Source organism: Haliotis rubra, unplaced genomic scaffold (genome assembly GCF_003918875.1).
Source record: "Haliotis rubra isolate DU_JTF1 unplaced genomic scaffold, ASM391887v1 Scf20, whole genome shotgun sequence".
Classification (NCBI taxonomy): domain Eukaryota; kingdom Metazoa; phylum Mollusca; class Gastropoda; order Lepetellida; family Haliotidae; genus Haliotis; species Haliotis rubra.
This window is the reverse complement of record NW_025766003.1, coordinates 3,231,049-3,252,580: the sequence shown is the minus strand read 5'-3', so window position 1 is coordinate 3,252,580 and position 21,532 is coordinate 3,231,049. Positions and strand designations below refer to the sequence as shown.

General features: G+C 40.5%; 1 protein-coding gene across 3 annotated transcripts in view; it reads right to left on the bottom strand.

Moving 5' to 3' along the window:
- Positions 1–21,532, bottom strand: part of LOC124275610 (forkhead box protein A2-like) — a 46,899-nt gene that overhangs the window by 10,233 nt on the left and 15,134 nt on the right. The window contains exon 1 of one of the 3 annotated variants that reach the window (XR_006898320.1): positions 16,520–16,804. The exons of the other annotated variants lie outside the window; for them this stretch is intronic. The gene's annotated coding sequence lies outside the window, so the exon portion shown is untranslated. Of the gene's footprint in view, positions 1–16,519; positions 16,805–21,532 lie in introns of those variants that run through there. 3 annotated transcript variants of the gene reach the window in all.

Below are 21,532 nucleotides of genomic sequence, written 5' to 3'. Positions count from 1 at the left end.
AAACAAAACATTTTCAATTTCCGTGATGATAACAGAACGAACACAATCATATTTTGTTCAATCTCCTTGCGTAATCTTTCATAACCGGGTGGTGTGGCGATTTGTCGACCTAGCCGTATTTCATTGGTTGAAATCTGTGCCCATTAATCACGTGACACGTGTTCCTATTGGCCAATTACACATTTGTTAGGTTCGTCACGTGTGCTACCCGCATAGGTTGCAAACAAAATTCTCGTCATGAAATAACCAAAGTAAATAAATATTTTTGTCATTGAAAAGGCCGTTTGTATTTGTGTTTGTAATGTTGACATAAGACCCAATCATTTTGCATTGAAATCTTGCCATGCCGCGTGTAGCACAATGTTTTACACGGAAAGGGCGCACCTAACATCCATGGTTTGAAAGCCAGCTCGTATCTATTAAAATACTAGGTAGTTCTTGTTCTGTTTGATTCATGCCCATATCAGGAGAGTATTTACCGATTTTGAATAAAGATTCCAATATTAATATCGTGTATTTGAAATGGAATGGACAGTACATGAAGTAATTAATTACTCAACCTTAAATATAAAACCAAGTGATCGGGAATGATATAAGTATGGAATGGAAAGTATGAAGTTTTTATCCTTTATTTTAACGAAGTCAAAGTACATCATTCTCAGAGGTAATTCTAAATTCCTTCACAAAGATTCATTCTTATTATGTATTTTTACTTATTTATCTTTATATTTGAAATTGATATTTTAAACAAGAACAAGTGATAAATTACGAGGTATAGTGCTAATTTGTTTTAATATTCATTTAATACTCTATCATACAGAGCGAAACAACCAAGGACAACCTCCGAACGTCGTTATTTGTCGTTTGTGTCATTAACACAAAAGACTCAGTCAGACATGACACGTTGTAAATCTCCAAATGACAAAAGTAAACACAAATGTGTTTACTACATCCATTTGTATTCCTCAGCTTTAATATTGCCCCTATTTAATCGATCAATTAGATTAATCCAAGTAGGAAATGACAACAGCTAATACAAGCAATTGTGATAGAAGATACGTTGCCCAATTTCCTGAGATTCCCAAAAGACGCTATCGACAAATTGTTGATCTTTTGTACTGCAGATAAGCAACGCGTTGAAAATAACCTCTTTAATAATTTGTTTAAATTAGAATACTTATAGTACTGGTGTAGAGCGAAGCGAATCGTGTTTCATTGTCCCCCCTTATAAAATGCACCACAAAAGATCGGCAGCAAACAAAACGTTAACTGTTTCTCTATGCTTAATGTTGTTTGTTCTGTCACCGCCTTGCTTTTATCTTGATATTTATAATAACATCGACAGCAGAGGAAGTTAGCAACGCTCTTTACCATTTCCTTCCCTGTGTCCTGATGAATAATCGAGGAACTGTGAATGATTAATTCAACCTAAGCTAAAGGTGTAAAAAGAACACAAGAATCCAAATACCGGTTACCCCAAGACAAATAGTCTGATTTGCAAAACAATATGGGCTACGTGCTCAGCAGAAGCTAGGGGTTTCACACAATGGTAAGACATTGAGGAATTTATTGGGTTGCAGAAGTAGCGGATTCATACTTGGAACGTTGTGAATAGACATGACCAGCACAATTGATTAAGAATTTAAAGGGAGTAATGTGATGGGGTGATTTTCAGGTCGGGTGGGAGGATGTGGACGAACAAAAGATGGAAAGAAGGACGTAGTCTAAAGGGAAAAGGTGGCTGAGGGGATATAGAAGATGGGTAAAACTTGATGAGAGAAGGAGGAGGTTAGGGAGGTAGAGGAGTTGTGATGCAAGAGGTAGGTGGTTTTCAGAGGATCAAAATCAGAGGCGTCAATGACGTAATGGGCAAAAAGGTGAGAGGGGTCTCTGATATGAAAAATAAAAGTGGAGGAGTCTGAGAGATAACGTGTGAAATGAGATGAGTCTGTGATGTAAAGGGGGAGAAGATGAGAAGAGTCTGTAAAGTAAAGGATGAGAAGATGAGAGGAGTCTGTAATGTAAATGGCTAGAGGAGTCTGTGAAGTAAATGGTAGGATGCTGACAGGAATCTGTAACGTGAAGGGTGAGAGGATGAGAGGAGTCTATAATGTAAAGGATGAGAAGATGAGAGGAGTCTGTAACGTGAAGGGCGAGAGGAGTCTGTAACGTGAAGGGTGAGAGGATGAGAGGAGTCTATAATGTAAAGGGTGAGACGATGAGAGGAGTCTATAATGTAAAGGGTGAGAGAGGAGTCTATAATGTAAAGGGTGAAACAAAAAGAGTCATTGGTGTAAAGAGTCAGGAGATAAGATGACACAGGTTTGTAAACACATCCCATCCACAGAAAGAAGATGGTTTGGAGTGTCAGTGATGAGAAGTGAAAGAAGATTGGATGGGTAAGTGATGTTAACAGGAAGACGATCAGGTTGGTGAGTGATGAAAAAGGAAAGAAGAAGAAATGCGAAGCGCAAGAGAAGACCACCTTTAAAGGGTATTCTGATGAAACCCATCTTGAGAAACATTAACATCTGTTTCGTCTTGTGTTTTTATTTCGTGGGAGTGTGTTATTGGGAGTAGGTCGGGCGGGTCTGGCTGACGGAGGATTGTGGAGTTGATTGTTACAAAGTGAGCGAACATGGCATGAAAGAAGGATGAATGAAGGTTATTATTGGGAGTGATAGATGGAGCCAGTGGGGACAGATCGGCCACGTTATACAGGACAGGTGGTACTCACTCATGAAAGCTGTTATTACGACCAATAGAATTCGTCTGTGAATGACCAGGGCTTTGATCCTGGCTATTAGCATATAACCCGCCTTTCATGATTTGTGGTCGAAATTATAGAAGGGGTTATGAGCAAGACGTGACAAACACAACACTTTGCTTAATTATCCGATTTTGTAATAAAATATCAATCACCACACAGCGAAAGTTGTCAAAGAAGGTTCGTAAATCACAAAAGTAATCGATGTTTGACCACGAAATATTTGATTCAACTGCCCCGAAAATCGCCTATACATCCCTTTACATTATCTACAGATATGTTTGATAGCTCTTAATCAGGCATATGTCATTCAATACAGCATATTTTGCCTTCAAATCTGACAGACAGGATTTAAAATTAGGAAATGTTTCTTGAAGTCTTATCATAAACGACAGTGGTGTCAATCACTTCGACGACAAGGAGATCAAACGAAAACACTGAAATCGATGTAAAACATTCTAGGAAGATAAATGAAAGAAACTGACATTTTAATAGCCTGTACGTGCAGATAAAGGGAGATTTGTGACAGTTTGAAGTCAGGGCATATACATGCTTATAACATTCCACAGGATAATAGCATATCATCTCACTTCCGGATTAGAGCAGACGGCAACGAATCCTATCAATTTGACACCAGACCGTGTCGTTGCACGAAAATGATTAAAATGTGCAAATCCACAAACCCCACTCTCCAGATATTCTTTGTTTTCACCGTCTGACCCCCCTCCCCAAACCTCCCCTCGCCCGTCCACCAGCGAGTTTGTCCCCGACCCATTGTCGATTCAAAGACAAGGTCTTTCTAATAACTATCGCATGTTTACTTAAGATGGACTATGCAAACAGACACAGAACGACGTTGAAAGGCAGGGAACACGATGGTATTGGTATTATGGGGATTCCAGATGAAATAGAGCCTCACACAACTTAAAGGTCTAGGTTTGGATATATATTAAAGACCTATGGATCACTTTAATATCGATCTGAAGATCATGGCACCGAGAATAAGCAAATACGATCTAATCAGAGACGAGCTTTAGGAAAGATTGTCCAAGAAAGGACATGACAATAGATTGCATTCTGTTTGTGTCTGGACAAGTGGGTCATCTGTTACTCCAGTTGACCACTGGTCAAGACACCGCTGACCAGTACTGAGAATTAGTTGACCCTATGACAGAATACAGTTTCACTGCACGTGATCAAAGGATCATGTCAGACAGGATCAGGGATTAAGCAAACGTTACCAAATGTTCTGAAACATCAAAGACTTTCTTCCCTAATGGCACCATAGATGAAGGATTAGCGCTATTTCCAAACTGGAACTTCAGTTGTACGCCGGCATAGAGATTCTGGAGACGTTCTTCGCATTATTCCCAGTCCACTTAACTAAAGTAGGCAGTTTGTGAAAAATATAATACAGATATTTTTAGTGTGGATAATTGTAAATTTAATCACTTGTCTGCTGATATAACTAGTTATCTACGCTATAAGACAAGGCAATAAAACCGGCTTTTGCTTAAAAAATGTACACGACTGAAAATGCAAAAATCATTATGTTTTATTTCACATGAATGTTAGGCATGCGGTACCGTTTGAAGTTACGTCGAAGAGATCGTGAGATTACCAGGGTAAATATATGATAAATCAAAACATTCCACATTACAGGCTAACAGTGAGTATTTATTGTTCCTGTTTCGGTCGAGATAGTGTAATGAAGACGTGTTAACACGGTAACACGCGCAAGAAGCCTATGCTGCCTACAACAGTAGAAGTCTGATTCTCTTAAGTTAATTGCGCCCTCAAAATTTTGTGATTTTCGCCGCCGTCGGGAAAATAAGAAAATAAAATATGGCCTAAATGTACTACTGTCATGTTCTAATATCTTCGTCTTGTCAAACAATGGCTCATTGAGGAATTGTCTTCAAATTAACTGGGCAATTTTATGAAGAACTGCCGCAGTCTCATCAACGATCTCCTGCAAACCAGACGATGCAATAAAAATGAGAGGGAAGATATTTCTTCCGCCAGAGGTGTAATAGTTTAAAGGCTATGGACACTGAGTGTTTATTTTCTTTGTTGTCATGCAATACACTGAATTGGTCAATCATTCTCCGAATGATAAAACAAACAGTTTTTTGTAGGAACGTGGTTGTGTTATTTTGTCGGGCGCGTTTAACGAGAAAGTGACTAAACGTTCATGTGTTCTCAATAATACGTTCATTGTCAGGTGTATGGCACGGCTCTTATTGGGGTATAGGGCTCATAAAAAGCTGCAAATGTTGCCATAAAAAGCAAGTTGCCCTAACGTTACAAAGTCAGACTCCCAATTTCGCATCAAATATCTCCTTTGTCGATAGGAGATTAAAATATAAACCCTGTGCCTTGGCCTTGGGTTGCTCGCGAAGTCCACAAAAGCACGGAAATCATAATCAGTTATATTGGCAAGTATCGCGACATTTTGTTCCCCAGTTGTGTCAATAAAAGCATTTCGTAATAATTCTTTTCCTTTCACCTAATGAGGCGTAAATTATGAGGTCGGAATCATTGCTTAATTTGGTGCTTGCAGCATAACATAGAGTGACAATCGGCCATGGCGAACACGCCATGGCTCCAAGTCCGCACACGCGCGTTTTCAATGCAAGCAGACGACACGACAGACGCGATCGCAAATCCTTAATTTCCATCTAAAAGAAGAACAAAACTTCAGACGAACAAGACAGCACGCGGCGGACAAGAAGACGAGTTAAATGATATTTAAATTTCATATTATCAAGGCGATAAGTTCAGTATAGGCTGAAACTCGGTCCTGCAATCTTGAATACTGTGGAGCGTGCCGGTCGCTTCAATGGACGGGCGCGTGCCCAAGTTGATACAAAGCTTCCCATAGAGAGAAAAAAGTTCCTAACGAAATTTTAATGACTCAAAGAGTTTTCAATGAGAAGTTGGTATCCCTATGCAGATTGTTTGCACAGCTCGGCGTCCAATATGGCAGACTGAGAGAACATTTAGGTCGGTCAATTATCCTCCTCTGCAATACCTGCCCTGTGGAAAACTGATGGCATAAAATCCAAAGGATTCTTTGAGAAACTTTTAGCCCTGGGTCACTCTGAGCCTACTCTAATGTCAATCCTGAAACAAAGCCAGTTCTATAGGATTCATGCGAGACCCGACTAGGCGCGGGCATCTGGGACGGCCGGGCTGAGTCGCTGAGATGGAAGGACCACGGATGAATAAGGTGGCACACCAAGAACGTGACTTAGCATAGATGAAGGGTCTTTGCCGATACAGGACTCCATTAATGAGTGTTGAGCACGGGGGAGCAGAGGCAGGAACACGGGAGTAAACCCCATTCGGGTCCCCCACAAAGGTGTAGGGTTATGCAGACAGTCCGGCAGACAGGACTAGGTTTACTTACTAATGTTAGGGGGAGATTAGTGATGTCAGGCGTCGCTGAATCGGGCTAGACACCAATAAACCCACTATACTTTACACTTCTTTGATTTATCTTTATCGATGGAGCAAATCGGGAGAGCCGTGGTTGGTCGTAAGCCAAGGCGTATCACTCGGGCAGATGTTTAATAGTAATATGAAGACACGATGGCTTGATGGGAATAGAACAGTGATGAGAAATAAGAACGATGATTGGTTTTCTAGCTGGGCTGGATCGGATGGGGTTTTTCGGATCGGGTGGGGTTGTAGGGGGAGGAGAATGAAAGGAAGGTAAAAGGTTAACGGTTAGACAGATTATCACATTTACAATTTGCACACATGAGATAAAAATTGAGATAAATTCTTAACGCTACCGAGGCCTATAAAACTAGACCCTTAACTGATAAAATCAGCGGCTACATTTGGAAGCAGGACACTACATCAAAACCCTAATTCAGTCAGTCTTGCAACTGTTTTGATAAATCATCAAATCCTTGGTCATCCAGATTCCTCGAATCTCGTAAAGAGTGACACCGTTATCCGGGCGTTAATGTTCCCATCTAACGGAACACACACCAATCCTGTCGTCTGCTTCAGTTTTAACAAGAAACACACGCTCCATGACATGACCAATTGAGAGGCAACAAGAAATCGCTCTTGCAGCTGCACGACCCCTGACCTGTCTATGACCACATGCACGTGCAGCGTCACAGGCTGGAGCAACTGCACGTGCTGCACGGGCGCACTGTGTACTTTCATTGACTTCGGCAAGAAAACTAAGATTAGAAGCAATTGACCAATGGTCAGGCTGGACAAGACGAACGAGCATGTCAAAGCCATCATAGTCATTGGTCTATAACGTTTTGCTCTCCGAGATTCTTTTTGATTTCTGAGAGCACCATAATATAAATTGTGTTTGGAGAACACACATTTGCGGACAAGAAGAGTGAGTGAGTGAGTGAGTTTGGTATTACGCCAGTTTTAGTAATATTCCAGCAACATCACGGCGGGGGACACCAGAAATGGGCTTCACACATTGTACGGTGGGGTGATATTGCTGGAATATTTCTAAAAGCGACGTAAAGCCATACTCACTCACTCACTCACTGTAATGGTTTAAACAATAACACTACTAAATGGACATTTTCCCGTGGATTATATTGTTATCTAGCATTTTAAACTACTCAAATTACAACTGTAAACATGACTATACCAGGCGGGCATATTAACTTCACTAATATGGATTAATGGGTTGAGAGTAACTTCTTTTTCAAAGTGACCATCAGCTCGTGATTCCCCAATGCTCCATGCTTGCCACACGCCAATGCCCCCCAATACTGTATCCGCGCTTGACGTAACATTTAGTTTCGGGAGGATGTGGTCACACAGGCAAATATTTTAATCAAAGTTCACCCAATAAAGTCTTCCAACTTCAAGGAAACACACGAGCCACTAATCAAAAATATGAAGAAGTATTGACACTTTCAATTCCAGATAGGCGTATCTGTAGATAGGTCAGTAAAATATCCCGAATTTCGACCCATCGATTGATTTTTCTCTTCACTTCAAGTCTAGTTGTGGTGACAAAAACAAACGACGGGCGCGTCAAGTAAAACTAGCTTATATTGTCACGTCGTGCACTCCCCCACAGACTCAGTGTAGAATGGAAGTGATTAACCTCTACATCGAGTGCTTTAACCGATATCATTCGGTAAAACTGACAAGAGAAAAGTGCCTATCCATACATGTCTGTTAATCCTCGATAAACATTTAACACTTGAAAAAATGAACACGAAGTGTTTACATACATGTTGAGATACGATTTCAGTACTTAAGCATTCGAGGACAAACAACGAGACCTTGTCATTAAGAATCCAGGAGCAGAGAGCCCTGTTCTCGCACCCTACTAAGTCATCGATCCTTTATCTGGTGAGCGGTAGGTGGCGTTGTGTATGTGTTTAGGGGGTGGTACACCCCTTACTATCCAACCCTTAAGAAGTAAACCTGACGTTTTGCCCCATTTTCAAGTAATGTATTTTTTCTGTATGTACTTTTCTGTATGTACATTTTCTGTATGTATGTATTTTTTCTGTATATCCATGTACTTTTTCTGTATGTATTTTTTCGTGTACGTATGTACATTTATTTCTGTATGAATTTCTGTATGTTCTGCATGTTTGCGTACGCACGTACGTATGTATGTATGAATGTCTGTCTGTACATCTGTACGTACGTACGTATGTACGTATGTATGTATGTATGTATGTATGTATGTATGTACATGCAGTATGCATATAAGTATTTTATGATATTATCTGTCCTCGTTTGTTTGGAACACAAAATACGCAGTCACAACGACTTCACACATGCCTTCACACATGCTTATCATTAAGGAGCACGTGATGTGTGATTCGACCACTACAGATCCGTACGCACGCACGTACGTACGTACGTATGTATGTATGTATGTATGTATGAATGAATGTCTGTACGTACGTACGTACGTACGTACGTACGTACGTGTGTGTGTGTATGTATGTATGTATGTATGTATGTATGTATGTATGTATGTACATGCAGTATGCATATAAGTATGTTATGATATTATCTCTCCTCGTTTGTTTGGAACACAAAATACGCAAAGTCACAACGACTCCCTTCACACATGCTTATCATTAGGGAGCACGTGATGTGTGATACGGCCACTACAGATTGCATCATGGTGATACAGCACACACATTCTGTGACAACTAACATCAGCAGCGACACCCTAGCATACCTCTTCCACCAAAACAACAAGAAATCTGATTACATCAGAGAAATGCGTCCTACAGGGCTGCGGTAGAGTTCTCATTATTGTGGCACTTGTTTGCGGAGTGGTACAAACGTCACGGCCACGTGCACAGGCTCACAGTGTATCCGTCCGCCGCAAGTTTGTGTTGCTATACCGCTCGGAATGTGTAAGGATAAATAGACCTTCCTTAACCTACATCTTATTTACGTCGATAGGTTTCGTTGTTATCTCCGATTTGAAATGTCGTTAAACAAGGAAAATATTTCTCAGTGAGGATATATTGTCACATGATGTTTTCTGTTGGTGTGGTAGATTAAATGTACATACTGAGATTCATGGGAAATTTAAAGGGAAGAGGGGTTGTGTGTAGCCAGTTGTCTACTGCACCTTTGTACGTGCAGACTTGAGACCCTTAAATGTTTCAGGATCCGATTATCCTGGGTTCGAATCTCAGATTCCCCATAAATATGAGCATTTCCTCGTGGATTTAAGATATAGTGGCAAACTCTATCTCCGGGCGTACCATTTACACTAATCACCTTGATCTTTGTCGGACACAAGAGATAGCCCTATCGTCCTGTCAGAATTACAATCAACTCTTTGGTTTAACATCGACACCCTTTTGTCTCGAACAACTGATTTCTCGACATGTGTCCGATGGTTGCAAGAGCACCAAAATATCGAAGTTGGATGGTGTAGCTACCATTTGTTAATTAGTGAGTTAGTATGACCAGCCTTTATGCCACTATAAGCAATGTAATGTTATAGCGTGGGGCACTAGAATGAGCTTCACGCTATGTCACCATTTTGGAAACGAAACCAGTTCTTCGGCATGACGATCGAACGCTTTAACCACTGAGCCATCCTACCACCCAATTTGTTACTGATGAAGACTTTAAAGTTGTGATATCGTTACGTCAGAAGACAACGCGGATGCTCTTCAACCGTTATCACGACCTCGACGTACGTACAGTGATGGCTGCATTCCATCGCGATAAGAGTGAACTCCGTGTTGTGTCACAGTGTTACGACACTGTGATGAGCTCTTCAGAACACTCGTATGTCATAAACAATCAAGGTCAAGCAAGAGGTCACTCTGGGATTAGATGTAGCCGCTATCAAATGGCAGTTCAACTCATCCAGTTGATGAGGATTAGAGAGAAGTAAAATGTCAGATATTAGATAAGGTAATTCAAGACCAAGCCCAGATCTAGAAAGACATTGGCACAACTCTCGAATAAGAAGTGCATCGAATATGTGTAGGGGCTAAAAGGTGACAAATGTTTAGTGAAGGTAATTTCAGCTACATACCAGTTACGAATATGTGAAGCAGACGACTGACAACGCAGACGACAGTTAAATCTCATAACGAGGCTACGCCCGACCTCATCATAGTCATTAGCAACAGAGGAGGGTGCCTATTTGTAACAGATTAGTGTGAAATATCGGCACTTTTGCTCATAATATGGTGTCACCCGTGACCTAAAACCAAGGTGGGAGAAACCCTGTCAAAGTTCACCCTCTCGAGGAAATGGCGGGCTAATTATGGCGGACTTTTCTCTCGACAATAACACGACTGCCATACTCGAACGTCACTTAAAGGCGTAATTTCACTGGGGCCGACATGTAATGGTTCTTAGCCGATATAAAAGGTGCAATAAAGTGTGGAAGTTTTTACAATATGAGGCAAGTTAGCCCACTTGGTAATTGATGACGTCACTCAGAGTCGTGGCAAGAGGGGTCTAACGCGAGAGGAACTGTCGTCTGCTCTCAAAAACTACACAAGGGACCCCAGTCGTTACTAATGACTGGAAAGTTAGGATACTCCTGCTGATTAGGGTCGAACGGAGGGTGCTAGTGTGAAGACGACGTTCCAATCCGATCAGGAACAATCTTGATTTCACATCTCTCACTTTTCAAAAAAGTGATTTTTCAATATAGTATTCCGATAATCGTCATGATACACCAAGATTGTTATCTGCATGTGTGTCCAAGGCCTTTTTCTGTACCGTAAATACATATCCAACCCAAATGAAGAAAAGAACCTTCCGACCTAAGGTGAGTGAGTATGGCTTTACGTCGCTTTTAGCAATGTTCCAGCAATTATCATGGCGGGGAACACCAGAAATGGGCTTCACACACTGTACCCATGTGGGGAATCGATCCCGGGTCTTAAGCGGGACGAGCGGACGCTTTAACCATTAGGCTACCCAACCGCCTCTCCGACCGAAGGACTAATTCAATGCTTTAATGATATAAAAGAATCGGGTAATGTTTAAAAACCTTTGAGTAATATTCTAGAAATATACTTTAAAGTTGGATTTGACAAAACAAAACAATTACAAACGGTTATAGTTTGAAAACAGTCACCAAAATACGGCAGACCTAAAAACCAAAACATAACTGTGGTAATTGCATCAAATACATCCCCATAGAATAACCATTTCTTTTTTAAAGCGTTCCTCGTCAGCATGGGTGGATAATATTTTGCTCAGCAATTCTGGCATGTGTGCGGACCATGCCAAACGGAAACACACTCGCTAGAGTACTTTCAGCATATATGCCACGTTCTGACGTTTAAACGATTCTTTCGTTTAATGACGTGACTGCGCATGAATATAGGTTTGAGCAAAGCGTCCCATGTTTCATATAGTACGTAATAGTGTGCCGTCAAGATGTCGACAGAAACACCCACATGTCGAGAAACAGAGCTACAATTATATCAGCCGAATTATCTGTTATTGTATTGATCAAGTAAACAATGCATTGATGCATGCAGCTTTAAAGTAGTTCCTGGTAGATGACCTCATTTGCATAATTGTCGGATCGTGATACCAATTTTATCGGCTGACCGTGAGTTTGTCGTATTGACAGTACTATCGGCTATATGATAAATTGTTGTAAAATACTATAATGACATGTTATTTCGCTGTGTTGGTGATGAAGTGTTCTCCTGGTACGTGGGTGAGTGAGTGAGTGAGTGAGTGAGTGAGTGAGAGTGAGTAAGAGGTTGCCTTGGTAACATCTCATCACCTTGGCGATGATACAATTACTAATAATAACTAATGAGCCATTAAGATGCCGTATCTCTTTAAAAGCAAAATACATGAAACGATTGTGTTATTTATCGTTGGTAAGTTTTTCTATATATATTTGTAACAGTTGGTTTAAATTCAAAATTTGAGTCCGAATAAACATGGTTTCAGTGATGGCATTAAAACGTCTTGTAGTTCCAGATGACAGATTAAATTTTGCCAAGAATCGGATTTCAAATTCTTATCGACAAAAAAAGTTTTTACACGATCCTGATGTTAATCACATTCGAAGCAACAGCAGTAACAGTAACGCTCCAGGACGTAATCAGATACGGCCGTCCAGGTCCCATTGAAAAGGCTGTTGAAGAGACTTTGTAACTTCATAAGTTGTTTTCAGAATGACCCTAAAAGAACCAACATGTGCCTTTAGTAGAATCCAGCAGTCTTATATTCCCCTTGTGCCTGTCACAAGAGGGCCGCCACGCCCACTCGCGTCAAACCCTCTCCTCTTACGTTGGGCACGCATCCGCATTCAGTACTTATCTATTTCAAATGCCCTCTTATCACCTGTCAATAACGTGCAATTTCTTTGATGGTCACCAATTAAACCATTCACACTCCCTTCGTTATGACGACATGCACGTCCCAACCCCACTAGATGTCGCCATAACATCACGTGACAGCGCGCGGACCTCGCGCGTGATGTCATCATTCTGCTCAGAGAGACGCTGTTTCACGAACGGATGTAAATTTCTTGTCGTTGTTAATTACATCCAGACTTGTCAATTTCAGCCCGAGGTAACCCATTTCTCCCGCCTTATCAGCTGAGGTCGACAACATACCAGGTAAAACGACATGGGCTGGCTCGGCGAAATTGTTGCCACCGCAACTTAGGAATCCAGCCCATCTGCTTTCGTAGAAGTAGCCATACGTACGGAAGTTTTAATCCCCAATAAAATTTTATAGGGAAATATTTTACATTGTCAGGGAAAGGCACTGATAAACCTCTCTGGGGTTTTTGATGTAGGAATAATTTATTATGAAGCTGACAACGGGTCTCGATAAGTGAAATTTATTGAATACAATACCATTGGGCTTCTCGCATCTTGTAAAGCAGGTCCCCCTAAGGTGTCATGTTATCATCCCTGACGCACACAGACACGAGACAGAGAATTCTGGGACATTTTACCTACCGGGTGTAGAGATACAGAAGCCGTTATAAACAGTAAAACTGGATTGTGTTGCTAATTCACTTTAGTATGCAGCGATGATGAATGACTGTAAACAGACAAATCCCCAATAGAGGAATACACAACACTGTTTAATGGCTAGTAGTCACTCCTTAGACTCCCACTACTAAAAATGTTTTGACTTAACGAAACCGTGATATATGACCCCACTTCACTGCCGGAAAACAAAATAGTTCTGTAGCCCTTATAACCTGGGTACGTGGTATGCGGTACTCAATTCTCATGCCTGGTTGTTAAAAGGGTAAGAGTCACAAAATACTGTTGAATGACTTGAATTCGTAAATGTTCAAAGTTGTTGCACCAAGTTGGGGTCGTGTGTGGGGTAGGTACATCACCTTGTAAATGAAACATAAACGCCATATATTGGCTACGGTTTTGTATAACTACTTCAGGGAACTGTCAGGTAGGCCGAGTTGTTCTATCTTGAGGTTTGTCGGCCTCTTATCGTGATTGATAATACATTTCCGATCATTCTATGCGCGATGACATTAGTCTCATGGGTCGTCATGACAAAATTGGTCGCCATCTTGATTTGCCGCCATTGCGCAGACGCGATGACCTTTGAGCCTACCACTTACAAGCACCTGGATGTGTTTGTGTGTTTTGAAGAGCCCTGTGATGAATTTGCGAGGTAGTGAGAAGGAAATATAATTCAACTGTGGTTTAATGTTATTTCAAGAGCCTTTCCCTCATATCATAGCAGGCGTTACCAAGGCGCCGTGAGAGTGATAACAGATTGCTCCCACAGAGACTGGCGTGGTGTGAGACTGGTATTTGAAGGATACGCGTTGCGCATTATATCGGGGTGATAATATCCATCTAAACCAAACAGACGCACACGCAGGCACGCATACACACACAGACACGTACACTCGCGCGCAAGCACGTGTATAGATAGGAGCTAAGACACCAAACAGTCTCACACATCGGATGTTTCGACTCCAGCCAGAATGGTAACCAGTAGGTCAGTAGGACAGGGTTATTTATACAAAATGTATCACCACTTATGTTATATATTCTTTGGTGTATGGTAACTACACATAGTTACGCCCATGCGTATAAGTGCAGACATCTTGTAATAATATGTCAGAGGCGTACGAGCAAGACACGTTATGTGTGATAGTTCAGAAGGTAAAGGTATTGACTAGTCGCGCCAAAGGCCTGGGTTCGTGTCCCAACACGGGTACAAGCTGTGAAGCGAGTTTCTGCCGTCCAAGCACCTTGATATTGACGGATTAGAACTAAATGCGGCGTAAAACCACACTCGTTCTGTGTCGAGTTCGAGCAGGGTGGCTTTGTTATTAGTTGGGGTTGATGTCAAGTACACCAGGTTTGAGTACATAAATTGTCAAGGCGGACATGTATTTAGTTTTTCTACACCCACGTTTTTATTGGCAACACTATGACTCACGCTAAGTTTCGAAATCTGCAGACATCGATATCAGCGTCAGGTGTTGAATGTGAAACCGTTTCCATGGTAACGCTTGTACAATAAATCTCTCAGGTCTAGATGTATATTAATTACCCTTTGGTCTTATAACCGTCTTCAGCAAAATTTCATTTTAATATCCTCATCTTCACCGGGGTATTGCAACCGTGGGCATGGACGCTGATGCGCATAGAACAGTGAACCTTTGGTATTGTTATGTATTGCTCGATTCAATTAGTTGTTGTGAAACTTGGTTTGATATTAAGAGACATAGCCGGGGGCCTTTTTCAGGCATTGATTCTAACCTTTCGTCTCTGACCAAGTTCCTTGCACCTAAACGATTAACAAGGCTGTCTGGTCCTAGATACTGCTTCCAAATGAGCGACCACGATGCCCTGAGGCATATTCAATAAGACATTTGGTCCAGCAACAGATGAGAGCAATGCCGGAAAAACGACGGCCATATTGCTTTTCTTCTGTATAGAACACCATGATGTTATCATAACCAACTGGACAATTGGCCAAAGCGGTTCTCTCAGATTGCACGATGGTCAACCAATATTTCCAGCGTCGGCCTGGGGACGGGAGGTGGAGACACGTGAGACAAAGCGACATTGTCAGCCCATTTCATCTCTCCATTGATTGTAATAGGAGCAAGAATGAACCATTGTGACTGTTCTTCCCGAAATTAAACAGCATGCCCTGACAGAAGTATCGCCCTGCAATCCAATGAAACAAGTCTCCGAGCTGCTAATGTGGTAAAAAGATTAGCGCTATTACAAACATTAAGAATCATGTAATAGGATGGGTTCTAAATTCCCAGGGAGTGGGAAATGGAAATGTGGGAGATACGGGGTGATATCGGGAGATGGACACGACTTAGTGTAATGGATTTCTGCTTTCGATGTCCCCAGACGTTGAAGCAGACGGGAAGAAAGGCAAACAGAGTCCGGTCATCGCTTAACACACACGAACCGTGTCGCTAGATCGTCCGAAACGAATCGTGGAGAAATTTACATAATTCCGAGGCATCTCTATTAGATTAGGGTGACATATTGCACGCGTTTGTCGCGGGATTCAGCGTCGGTCCAGTCAGACCCCGCCTGCGTTAATGCGGCCCCCTTTTACCAGAATTAAGTCGTTTGCTCGATTAGCGGGAACTATTGGCTTCCATTGACCGGTGAAAGTTTAACCCAATTACAAGGTGTACGGCCGAAGTCTTGGGAGCAGTTTGAATTATCCTTCTCTCATTTCTGTGCTCCTCAACGCAAGTCTGTGCCCTATAAGACGTTATTGTCATTTCACAAACTAATTTCTCTCTGTGATGTTCCCTTTCCTTGAGGCGTCGAGCCTTTAACTCGATCAAGATGGCCGGCCATGGGCGCAGAAGGACGATCCCCCCTCCCGGAGACACAACAAAGCTCGTTCAAGCCACAAAGTGAGCGCTCGTCGAAGACTGGAGCCTTCATCTTATGAACTTCGCTCCTATACTGTCTTAAGCTCTGGGCCAAACTTAAAGAGGAAATTGTGATCCCAAACGGCTCAAGTGGGAAATTTACAAATCAATTGTTGTGAGTTCTGACGAAGTGTCTCATCCATTGTTTAGCATCGATGCCACAGCCTTCCCCAACATATCCTACACACCACCACCGTTTATAAATAAACAAATAAAAGAATCTAACAATGAAACGATAAACATCAGCTCAGCGATCACAAAGACCTAACATATCAATATCCGTGATTGGGAATTACGGAGATCGATAGATACATGTTGATAAATATACATACATATGAAACCTGTATATAAAATAACTTTACCTTTCAGTGAACGACATGGATTCCAGGATTGCTGAATCATATACCGCTGACAAATATCTCTAGTCGTGTTCGGAAGCCAAGGTGACGACGGTCCTCCATTTTCAAGGTCTATCGTGACTCCCAGGTCAATGTTCGGACCAAACTCGGACCACAAAACAAAACTTAGAAACGTACATCCCGTTCGAATGCGAGAAAACCCTGTGTGAAAGCGTCTAGTACAATATGACAAGGTTATGTGTGCCCTTTCTTGCTGGCGGAAGAGCTGATACCCAAAACAAACGAAGCTCTCGCTCTGGCCAGTAAAATATGAGACTTTTATTTGAATTTCTCAGTGTTGACTTAGGAAGCCCTAGGAAAATAAAGAACGCGAAGCGGGTATATTTACCCTCGCTCTTAGGGTATTGATTATACAATAAACGTAGCGAGGAAGCAAAGGCTGAGACTAGCCCTTAATACAAGCCAATTTGACATACAAGTTCAACGATGTTGGTTCGCGTTCGGGTCGTGATAAACACAGGCAACCACGGCTGGTCAGGGCGATGGACGTGCTAAAATACTGACTAGGACCCAGGATAGTTAAAACGACAATTTCGACATTAGGGTTCCATAATTGTGAGCCTGATTTGGTGCCATCCTTCAGGGAATTGACACTCTGGCGGATATGTCTGTATGCAAATAGAGTCGATTGGCTCATGCCGCATGGATTTTGCAAACACATCTGCATTTGCTTAACGAAGTAATGGAGGTACAATATGGCGACCTGGCTAGCGTAATAAACACGGGATTACAGTTGAACATCATTGTATTCAGTTGACAGTATGTTTCAGGAAAACGATAACCACAGATGAATGCATACTTTATATATTATTTGACGGATGTGTTGATTATCTATGTAACTCGCTCAATTATATTGACGGTCATTATTAGTTAAACAGCAATATTACTATTGTAAGTCTTTCAATCTGTTCTAAGGAAACCAGCATATTTCTTTATACTGTTTACCGAACAACACTTATACATTATCTCTTCTTTGAAATTCCCCAGTAAGATTTTGAAATTAATGACACCTTTCAATGGTTCGTAACATTCTGGTTAATATTTACCGATCAGGATGAATTTGGTTTGTTGCTAATCACTGAATTGGCACAGAAAGGACGGATTCTGTGCAATACAGAATGTACAGTTCTAATATGGTACGAGAAAAAAACATTTCTATGGCATGTTCCAAATGCCGTCTGATAACGGGTATGTGCATTTGGACAACAATATGTTAATATGATGACGATCTACCATTAAACATCGGTGTCACCGTTGTCATATATTGAAGAATGAATTCTATGTAAACCTCTTCTCGATACCGAAACTTGTCAGAGTGGTATATGCTACCTAATACCCTGAAACTAACGGTTTCGTAAAGCCTACATGTGGCTTCCTGTTTGCTTGTGTTTGACATTATATTGCAGTGCACATTATATTGCACCATGCATGATGTCTTAAAAAAGATAAGTTGACCCGGTTGTGTCGAAGTCATACGAGTCTAAGCAGTTTCAAAATGTTACTTTCGAGATACACGTATAGACGTCTCCTAGAATGAACATTCGGTATTATCATAGTTTCTCCACGGGGGATTGTTTTGCCCATGTGTTAAGGAATGTTTACTTCTTGTTTAAGGTGAATTAGAGGTAAAATTGAACAAAGAAATGAAATATACAATAAAACAACAAATAATTAAGATAATGGGAATATCGAAAGTAATTCCAGTTGACTTCATTTAACACCAAGTTAGCCTTAGTTAATAAACGAACCGCTTTGTTCGGATTGTTGAGTAATCTGGTGTACACATTTGCATCCGTTCGAATTATCAGCATTATAACGACCTGAAACAAACTGGTCGGTATATAGAGACATCCATATTGTCCAGTGTCCGTTATGTTGGTATAGCACGATCAAAGCAGTTCAGGTTTACCGTACATAAAACGTGTAAATCGACAATCAACACATGGTAGAAGCTAGTGGTGGTCCGATTAATTGAAATAATCGAAGATTGGTTGCAATGACTAAACGACCAAGCAATCGATCATAATCGAACACAAACAATTTTGGCACACTTGTTTGCATTAACAACATTTTTCATAAGGTTGGTTTTGCCTGTTACATTTCATAAGTACTACAAGCTCGTTCCTTGTCATGATTGAAATTATCTTAAAGATTCCAGGAAATTTATGTTCCAATTTTTTTCGATGATTGATCGGTTGTAATGAACCAATCATCAATTGTTACATTTTAACCAATTCCCAACAATAGTAGAAGCTATATATGTTTACATCCTGTAACTGTAAATTCTTTCACACATCGCTTTAGAAAGAAAACCGTATGTATGTTTTCTTCTAATCTGTCCGAAATTAAGTAACCATGAAATTACATGTTACGTTAGCTTATGATATGTAGGGCTATACGAAGGATAATACTGCTTTGATGTAGGTATTAGTATGTTGATGATTCAAGTAGCATCTTTGTCGGACCGTTGATGTATGTATGTACAGACATGTCCTGTATCAAGTGATGTATCATATGTGATCGGGCTGAAATGTACATGCATAATTCATAGCAGAGTCCCCGGATCACTCTCTGATAATGACTCTACCACTATGCAATATACATGTACTTGAAATATGTTATGCCGACTAATGTCAAAAATCGTTTTAATACTGTATCTTTTTTATACTGATCTGTTATATTTGATCCAAGAGCTACCTAAAGAGCCCCTTGTTCATTTCACATTGAAATGATATTGTTTTCGCTATTGTGAATAAAAATATCAGCCATCTGTATAAATTGATGTTTACATATCAGCTGGGTAATATTCTGTCGACCTTGAATTATCGAACGACATCCCTACCATTTTCGTAAAATAATGCAGTTGAACGTGTTTAATTGATAAATATTCAGTTATTTATATTTGTTTTGTTTCTGTTATATATATCAAATCCTTATGTGACTATATTACCATGCAATTAATTAATTGGAAACGCTCATCGTGCAAAAGAATCTGGCATTAAGTCAATCAAAGGCGAAAAAACAGAACCGTATATATATAAATAGTCACACACACACACACACACACACACACACACACAGACACAGAGAGAGAGAGAGAGAGAGAGAGAGAGAGAGAGAGAGAGAGAGAGAGAGAGAGAGAGAGAGAGAGAGAGAGAGAGAGAGAGAGAGAGAGAGAGAGAGAGAGTCATAACTTACACAGGTTGGTAACAGATTGTAAACATAATATACACTTTGAGTCCAATACGTTAAATGCTGAATTTAAGAAAGACAACTCAAGGCTTATTCATATGAAGGGCTAAATTTATAACTCCAGAGAAACATTTCCGTGACATGTTTTCCACACTTCAATATGCATATTACAATATTAAAAACTTTCAAGTATATGATATATATTTCATGTGTTTGCAAAATAACCCAAGCACGTGTTAAATGCGGTAAGAACTCGTATTCATTCGTATTCACTCCAGATTTGACGATTCCAGCGCAGCATTCAAACAATGGCTAGCTACGTCAAACTTCTACTTGGGGTTGGTGAAATGTCATCAAGTACTTGGCTGTGTCATCCTAGTTTTAGAGTGGTTTATAGCTACCCTGTAGCTTGTGATTACTACATAACTGTGTGACGAACGCATACGCCGACGAAAGAGATATGCAACATCGAAACACATATCGTGGATGACGGTGAGCTGTCCTGCTACCTCTTGTCATTGCGTACACATTGGACATTAGAATACCGTGTGTACTCGTGTTTAAGTGTTAGGTGGATTAATGTCTAAATCGTTGTATACCTTTATTCATGTTTCACTAAAACATTATCCTGTTGAAATATATCTAATCATAAGATCGTGATTACGTAAATTAAAAAATATATATTTGTTTTGAAAGATATCCTTTGTCGTGAGTGTAGAAATGTAGTTTCAGTGTTAGGCTTTGCATGTAGGTGATGTGGTCGGAGTGTGTCGTCACGTAAGTCAACTGGTGTAATTGACTTGCAACTCGGGGGTATTAAGGGATCGTTTTGTGTCTATTCTTAGATTAGACAAACGTGAATATTCTCATAATGTGTCTATTCTTAGACAAGGCAACGTGTATATATGGTCGTAGTGTGTCTATTTTGAGATTAGACAAAGTAAATATGTGTCTGGTCTTGAACTGGACTACGAGAATATGCTGATATTGCGTCTATTCTTAGATTAGACAAGCGTGAATATTCTCACAATGTGGCTAGTCTTGAATTAGACCTCGTGAACATTCTGATATTATGTCTATTCTTACATTAGACAATATACATATTCTCATATTGTGTCTATTCGTAGACTAGTGTTACATTAGACGCGTGAATATTCTTTTCTTGTGTCTGTATATCGATTAGACAACGCGAATACATGCTCACAGCGTGTCTATTCTTAATCCAACAACGTGAATACGTCTAATTCTGTCTAATCAAAGACTAGATAATGTGGTTGTGCTTGTGTTGTGTCTATTCGTAGACTAGAACACGTGACCATGCTCGTATTGTATATGTTCATATGTTAGACCACAAATGTGTGTGTGATCGTGTTCTGTTTGTCTTTCAATAGGATCATGTTACTATGTTCGTTCTTACTGTCATGACTGTTCGCAAATAAACGCTAAACTAACATATATCTGACACTAGATCATTCAAATATGTTTGTATTCTATTTTTATTTAAAAAAATTCAATAATATCATGCATTTACCTATATTCCAAAATTAGATCATGTGACCTAAATAACACATTACTTCTATAAACATGAGTTTTAAATTCGTTATATCAAATAAAAATGTTCACTGCGAATACCACCTCAATTTGGACAGTTATACCACACAGGTTGGTTTCACCATCTTGACCTGCGCAGCCATCTTGGATCCTACACAACGTCGCCCAGTTCCACTATCGTCAGCAACGTCGACATCAGGTGGCATGATAACA